Source organism: Lactuca serriola, chromosome 5 (genome assembly GCF_051521515.1).
Source record: "Lactuca serriola cultivar US96UC23 chromosome 5, Lser_US96UC23_V15, whole genome shotgun sequence".
NCBI classification, from domain to species: domain Eukaryota; kingdom Viridiplantae; phylum Streptophyta; class Magnoliopsida; order Asterales; family Asteraceae; genus Lactuca; species Lactuca serriola.
In genome coordinates this window covers 31,453,543-31,462,268 of record NC_136412.1, presented here as the reverse complement: position 1 = coordinate 31,462,268, position 8,726 = coordinate 31,453,543, and positions in this window count along the sequence as shown.

The window sequence follows — 8,726 nt, the reverse complement described above, 5'->3', positions numbered from 1 at the left end:
GCCGACGTGAAATCACCACTACCTCTGCCATACGTCACCAAATGGGTGGTTGGTTTCCTATTCCGAGCAAGAGTCGTGTTTTATGGGTTGTGTAGTCGGAGAATCAAGGAAGACCGCCACTGCCACCATCGTGAGGTGGTGGCTGCCACCTTCTACCACCACCGGCCACCATAGGGTGGATGTGTGTGTGTGTGTGTGTTATTTTAGTATAGTAGGTGTGTGTGTTTATTTTGGGATTTTCATTATAAATTGTAAAATGGAAATAATGGAAGGAAATTGAAAACCACCACCTTAGGGTGGTGGCTGCTGCCTCCTGCCCCCATCGGCTGCCGTGTCGGGTGGCGGTGTGTTTGCCTTGTGAGTGGATTCGCTTGGGAGGGGTGCTTGAAACCCTAGTGGGCCTTGTAAGCTCTAATGGGCCCAATAAAGCTTAATGGACTCTAATGGGCTTTAATATTATTCTAGCGGGCTTAATAGGCCCAATAAAGCCCTAATTGACCTAAAAGCCCAACAAATTAATAAATGGACTAGTATTTGGGTTGGAAACCCTAATGACGATAAAACCTTAATTTGGGGAATTAATCAGGACACACGGGAATTATTTAATATCTTGGAATATTAAATAATAATCATTGGCGGAAATTAATCTAATCAATATTGGATTTAATGGATTATGTCCTTATAGGATTAAGTGCTTAATGGGTTAAGTAGGAAACTTAACCCTAATCATCATTTTATGTGAAACCCTAATTTCACTTGGGTTATTGTTGGGCCTTTCTATTGGGCCTTGATGATTGGGTTATTAAATGGACTATCCAAGATTAGGCAAATGGTCTAGAGTAATTTAATGGGCCTAGGGTAAGGCCCATGTAAGGGGCTTGAGCCCAATTTGGAAAATTGGGCCATAGATGGGCCATAGTTTGGGCCTTTATGATTATGTGATATTGGGCCATTAGAATGTTGAATGTTGGACTGGACTAAATGGTTGGGCCTTATGGTAAGACCTTGTAAGGGTTTGGGCCCAATTTAGAAAATTGGGCCATATGCTGGGCTTTGATTTCCTAGTGGACTTTGGGCCTAAGGATTGGGCCTTGGGCTTAAATAAGCCAAGCCTGGGGTAACATAGTAATTATCCAAAGTATGTACTCATGGTTATGTAGTGGAGCCCAATTATTAATTGGGTGTTATTTTGGTGTCGACAGTTCGGGAATCTGTCAGCCAGTAACCGGGGTTGAGTCTGCAGGACTTCATCAGTGTGAGGTGAGTTACCTTCCAGTAGCGGTGGGTCTACGGCTACAATGCTGATCCACCAGTAGGAGTTTTTGTTAGATGATTGTCTTTGTGATAATTGTCTATGTTTGCTACTACCTGTTATGTTTATGTGCTAGCATGATATGATGTTATGTGATAGTGGTAGTAGGGGGTGAAATAGTCCCCGGTTACCGGTCGATAGGTCCGAAGGGGTAGATTAGTACCCAATTATGCTAGACAGATTATGATATATGTGATATGATATTATGTGGTAGTAGTAGGGGGTGAAATAGTCCCCACTTACCGGTCGACAAGACCGAAGGGGTAGGCCAGCACCCAGATATGCTAGGCAGTATATGACTTATGTGTTTATGCTATGTTTTTATGTGGTAGTGTGTAGGGGTGAAATAGTCCCCGGTTACCGGTTGAAAGATACCGAAGGGGAGGCCAGCACCCAGATATGCTAGGCAGTGTCCGGTCGAAAGGACCGAAGGGGAGCCCAACACCTAGGTATGCTAGGCAGTATCCGGTCGAGAGGACTGAAGGGGAGGCTAGCACCCAGATATGCTAGGCAGTATCCGATCGAGAGGACCGAAGGGGGAGGTCGGGCACCCAGATATGCCTGACAGTATATGTATGTTATATGATTGTATGGTATGTGGTATGATGGGGGAACTTACCAAGCTTCGTGCTTCAGTTTTGGTTTCAGGTACTTCTTGTTTAAAGGAAAGGAGCTGGCTTGATCGCAACGCATCACACTATGGTCTTCCGCACATGAGATCTTTGGGATTACACTCTGATATTGTTCTACGATAACATGTTTGATTATTTCTACTTTGGTTTTGACATGACATGATATTACAAATGTTTTATTACACTGTTGGTTTATAGTGACATATTTAAAAATGAAAATTTTGGCCTGTATTTTTGGGATGTTACAAGTTGGTTTGAGGGATTCGGGCACACTCTCGGGTGTGTCTGAACTCAAACTAAGGACTTGGTATGAAAATTTTCAAATGTAAAATCATTTTATAAAAGAAGTTTGAAAAGAGAATAGAACTTTGAAAAGAACAAGGTGTGTGATGCGTGCAATCAGCCAAGCTCAAGTAAGTCTTCCCCAAGATATCCATACATGTTATGAGATGTTATGAGATGATATGCTTATGAAAACTGCATGCTAGATTAGGGCTAAGGATCTAGGAGGATGCCTTATATGCTTATTATATGTGCTTGTAGACTTGCATGCTAGTACTGATCAGTCAGTGATAGGATAGCCTTTTTAGGTTATGCCTGATTGTAGGAGCCTTTTAATTGCGTGTACAGATTCCTAATTAGAGGATAAAATGATTTGATTGGAATATGATGGTTAGATTTTCCATTGTCTGAATGCTTCTTGCTTTGTGCTTTGTGGGTCTCTTAGTAATGTGAGTTATCTATTAAGTGAATATGCTAAGTCACATGTGGCACAGGCTGGATAATCTCAGAGTGATAGATTTGACCCTATTGCATAGCTCTCGTTTGAGTCTAACCGTTATAGGGATGAGTCTGTTACTTGAAGAATTATCTGATCTCTGTTGCATGTGGCTATATTCATGAGGTAGGTAGTTGATATTACTGGGAATCTTTTAGCAGCTGAGGACTAGGTGAGTCGAGAACCTAGGGAAGCCTAGGATATATTTCAGTGAGTTAGTAGTGAGGCTCAGTTAGACTTGGGTGTACCAGTTGAGGAAGTGACTTGGAGGATCTGGGAGGATTGTGAGGAAAGTATGGATAGGTGTGGAAGGTAGTATTGGGCCCATACTACTGAAAGCACATGATCCATACTCGAATCAGTGAGAGTCTTGGAGAATCTAAGAAGCTTCATGGAAGAGTTTGTGACCCAGTTTGGGGACAGAGGATGTTCTAGTTGTTGCAGCTTAGCCATTGGCAAGCGAGCTAGTGAGCGTGACAGGGTGTCAGACCCTGAAGGATATGATTTCCAAGAGTTGCAGATGCGGGATCGATTTGGGAGCACCCTGGAAAGAGAGGTGCGTGCCAGGTGCGTATAGTAGAGAGTCCCGGGAAAATACCCATGACTTCTGATCATCGGGTGAAAGGCCAGCGAGGCCGGAGTCAGTGTAGCACGCACGAGAAAGTGTTTAGGCTGCTACAGGTGTGGCAGGGTTAGTCATATCAGCTGAAGGTGATCAGTATTCCCCCAGATGTTCGCGGATATGTTATCTTCTTCCACTTCGAGGTGGATATTGGGAATCTGTTTCGCCTTGGAATTATGAGTGAGTTTGGACAAGACAGACATCGGGTCAGTTTTCTGCTAGTGTTTCGGTTATCTAGGATCATATATGCCATCCTGCATGCCGAAAGGTCCTTGATGAACCCACAGAGGGACACATCTTGTGGAGTGGGTTCCACGTGTACCGTCATCGTTCAGGATCTTTGTCAAGATCTGTGTAGGAGTATTGGTTGGGTGATACTCGGTTAGGGTTAGAGTGATAGCTCTCTAGTGAAGTCCGCATTCAGAGGTTCTATCATTGTTCAGGTATGGTCGGTAATTGTCTATGGATGAACTTTGGAGTTCAAGGCACTACCTTTGCTAGGACAGAGCTGGTGACATGAAAAGGGTAGTGTCAGTCGCGGGTGTTAGATGCACAAGTGGTAGGTCATCGCATGTTCAAGAGAATTGTATTTTCGCATTGGGTATGTTCAGTTAGAGTTCAGTGGTACTGCAAGATAGGAAGTGGGAACGAGGATTCGTCAGCCAGAGTGAAACTTGAGACTTTCAATTGACAGCATGGGAGATGGATTGAGGTGTCAGATTGGACCAGATTTCAAGAGTATTCTTCATGATTTTAGAGGATGAGCGATATTAAGGTTTGATTGGTGATGGATCGCTAGATCTGGTAAGTACAGGTTATCGTCAGTGAAGACTTAGTCGAATCTAAGTGGGGGAGAGACTTTTTATAAAGTTCTCCAAATGTGAGTTCTGGTTGAGCGGGGTGCAATCTCTTGGGCACCTTGTTAACCAGAAGGGTATTCTAGTTGATCCGACCAAGTTAGAGGCCGTGATGCAGCGGGAGATTCTGAGGTCTCCATCCGAGATTCGGAGTTCCTTCGTTGTGGGCCTGAGTAGTAGGCAGCCTTCGAGACTTTCAGTCAACAGTTGTACGAGGCACTTATTTTCACCATGCCAGAGGTTTTAGATGATTTCGTAGGTTACTGTGACGCTTTGATCATGGGCATGGGTGCGATACTGATACAGTGGGGTCACGTGATAGCAGGTTTCCGGAACCAGGTTAGAGTTCCGGTTAGGATTCAAGTTCAGTTGTGTGTTAGATTGAGTGCATGTTTGAGCGATATGGAAAGTGTTGTAAGACTACGGGGGTAGCCGTAGCACTCACTAGCAGTGCGATAGTATGGAAAGTGTTGTAAGACTACGGGGGTAGCCGTAGCATTCACTAGCAGTCAGATAGTATGGAAAGTGTTGTAAGACTATGGGGGTAGCCGTAGCATTCACTAGCAGTCAGATAGTATGGAAAGTGTTGTAAGACTACGGGGGTAGCCGTAACATTCACTAGCAGTCAGTTAGTATGGAAAGTGTTGTAAGACTATAGGGGTAGGCGTAGCATTCACTAGCAGTCAGATAGTATGGAAGTATTGTAAGACTATGGGGGTAGCCGTAGCATTCACTAGTGGTCAGTTAGCATGGGAAGTGTTGTAAGACTGCGGGTGTAGCCATAGCATTCACTAGCGGTCAGATAGTGATAGAGTGTTGTGAGACTGCGGGTGTAGTCGCAACATTCACTAGGTTAGTAGATAAGTGTGAGCGCGTTGTTGGGACGCAAAAGCAACAGCAGTACCCACCAGTTCGGGTGCAACAATGAGGATATGGAAATCCACGGATTGGATTTCGGGATTACCCAAATGGATTGGATCTGGTTGAGCCAACGATACGACAGTTGGGATGTCACTGCAGTTATGAGATCAGGGAAGCAATGGATTGCTTACGTTCGTGTATGATATAAGGCTACCATCAGTTACGTGGCTGATATGGGCATATTTAGTTATAAAATTCATGCATTATCTTAATACTTTATGTTGATTTTATCTCATTTAATGAAAAAAAAGGTGCTTAATTAGTTTATAATTTCATTTTTCAGCAACAATTACATGCTCGGATGGAAAAGGAAGCGGAATTGGCGATTGGACGCTTGGATCTTGGATTTTGAAGAAAGAAGGATGTTGTTGGACAGCTTGACCCCTTGTCAGTGTTTTGGCCATATCTCAAGAACCGTAACTCCGATTGACAAGATTCAAAATGTTCTGAAAATTAGCCACAATTTCGGACGACTTTCGTGTTTTGAGAAAATGCTGATCCGAAACGTACTCGGCGAGTAATATAGTTCGTTTCACACACATCAAGTTTTTAATGTATCGGATTAATTCTTCATTGGCTAGTTGTTTAAATCCCCGGCAACTATGAGCTCATAATTGAACTAGTTTTAATCCTAGTTGTTTAAATCCCCGGCAACGGCGCCAAAAACTTGATGTGTGCAAACTCACTTAGTTTTAAACCTACTTTTAATTATCAAATAACACACAAAAGGCAGTGAACCTATCAATTGTGGTATAGCTAAATAAGCAGGGTATCGATCACAGGGAACTGTAAATTAAAATTAAAAACTAATTTTATCTAAGTTAATTAATAAGTAGGGTTTTCTCTAGTTTTACAAGACTAGAAACTTACTAACTATTACTAATTTAAGAATAAAGACTTAACTAGATTCAATAATTGGAAAGGAACTTCTATTTAGTTTAACTTGGTTAACTCTATGGTTGATTTCAAGGTAATGGTGCAATGGATTAATTCTTTCGTTGGTTACCGATTCAAGTGATTAGATTCTTATTCACTACCCTAATCCTTAGCAAATAAACTAACTTAAACAGTGGCCAATTGTCTAATTTAATTAAATTCACTAGATTAATTATTCAGGTTAAGTTAGACTTGCAATAGTTAACTAATTTATTCTTTTAATTAACTTCTTGTTTGATGGTCATCTTACAAGCTTGCACATGGATTTACTCAATTTTCTTATTAATTCTAGTTTCATATTCATTAATCCTAGACATATGGCATAGTGATCACATAGCATATGAGGTTAATAATCAATAGATGTTCATGCTAATCAATTATCTTCCTATTAACAGAAAATTAATTATTATTCACACACAAGGTTCTTTAGCAAGCTAAAATAACAAAAATTCACCAATCTTAGAATTAATCCTACCAATCAATCAAACCATATTGTCAACTTTGTATCCCCAAACAGAAGTCTAAAGGTTTTAGCTCATAATTGAAGTAAATAACAGCAAACAAACAAAGTCAAATTGCTTAACCATCAAGTTAGTGAATACGAATCTAATCACTTGAATCGATAGTAATATAGTTCACACACATCAAGTTTTTGTCTAAGTTAGGTAAATTAAAATTAAAAACTAGAATTAACTAGAAGATAGGTAATAAAACCGCAATATTGTCAACTTTGTTAACTTTGGATTAACTTCTTTAACAATTTGATCCTAAACAAAGTCTAAAGGTTTTAGCTAGTTCGTTATTGTCAACTTTGTATCCGATAGTTAATTCTAGTTTCACGTTCGTTATTCCTAGACGTACAACTATGTGGTCACAATAAATCATATGAAATTTATAACTAAGAGATGTTCATACAACTTTACTGATTTATTAACAGAAGAATAGTTATTGTCAACACATAAGGTTGTTTAACAAGCTTAACTAAACATAATTATCAATTAAAATTAATCCTACTCAAATAATCAATCCATGTTCACAAAATTGTCTACCCTAACAGAAGAATAAGTTTTTAGCTCATGATTGCAGTAAACATAAACTCAAAAACGAAATCAAAGTATGTAAACATGATTCAAATCAAAAAGTTACTATGAATAAACCAAAATTGTCTTGATTCTCTTCACAATTGAATGTAGGGTTGATTCTTCAGTTCCTCACGACCTAGCAGCACTTCCAATCGTTTCTCAGCCTCCTAGGGTTTCTCTCCATGCTAGGGTATCGATCTAAAAGTCCCTAACTTAGACAAAAACTTGATGTGTGTGAAACCAACTAGTTTTACTCGGCGAGTAGGGTCGATTACTCGGCGAGTAGTATCGAACTTTCACAAAATAAAAGTAGTTAATTCTACTTTTAAGTACCTTGATGTGTGTGAAACCAACTAGTTTTAATCCTACTAACATAGACACAAAATAAACACACGAAAGGCAGTGTACCTATCGATTAGTAATATCGTTCAAGCAAGTAGGGTATCGAACACAGGGAACGGTAAACAATTAAAATAAATGCTAATATTATCTAAATAAAACAAATAACAAAAGGGAGTTTTCTCTAGTTTTACAAGACTAGAAACTTAATTAGAATAACCAACACACAAATTAACTAACTAGCAACTAAAACAATTAATTACCAACTAAATTCAATAGTAAAGAGGACTTCTATTTAGGTACGACTCATTTGTTCCCATGGATGATTTCAATGTATCGGATTAATTCTTCATTGGCTACCAACTAAGATGATTAGTTTCATGTTCGCTATTACTAATCCTTAGGAAACAAATTAACTCAAGCAGTGGCCAGTTGTCTAAATTAACGGATTTCCTAGTTATTAATTCGGGTTAAATAAGACTTGTAATGGTTAATTGAATTGGCCCTTCAATTAACCTCTTGCTGATGTTCATCAAACAAGCTCACAAATTAACTTACCTATCTTCTAGTTAATTCTAGTTTCACATTCGTTATTCCTAGACATACAACTATGTGGTCACAATAAATCATATGAAATTAATAACTAAGAGATGTTCATACAACATAATTACTAATTTATTAACAGAAGAATAGTTATTGTTAACATATAAGGTTCTTTAACAAGCTTAATAAAACATAATCACCAAGTAAAATTAATCCTAATCAAATAATCAATCCATGTTCACAAATTCATCTACCTAAACAGAAGTTATGAGTTTTAGCTCATGATTACAGCAGAAACAAGCTCAAAAACGAAATCAAAGTATGTAAACATGATTCAAATCAAAAAGTTACTAAGAATAAACCAAAATTGTCTTGATTCTCTTCACAATTGAATGTAGGGTTGATTCTTCAGTTCCTCATGACCTAGCAGCACTTCCAATCGTTTCTCAGCCTCCTAGGGTTTCTCTCCATGCTAGGGTATCGATCTGAAAGTCCCTTTATATAGATTTTCACAAAACAGAGGCTACTCGGCGAGTCCAGTGGCCTACTCGCCGAGTACATCACTTAAAACCCATGTACGACAAGTCAGCGCGTCCAGAATCGCGAAAGTTCAAAACGTACTCGGCGAGTAGGGTAGTGAACTATATTACTATCGATTCAAGTGATTAGATTCGTATTCACTAACTTGATGGTTAAGCAATTTG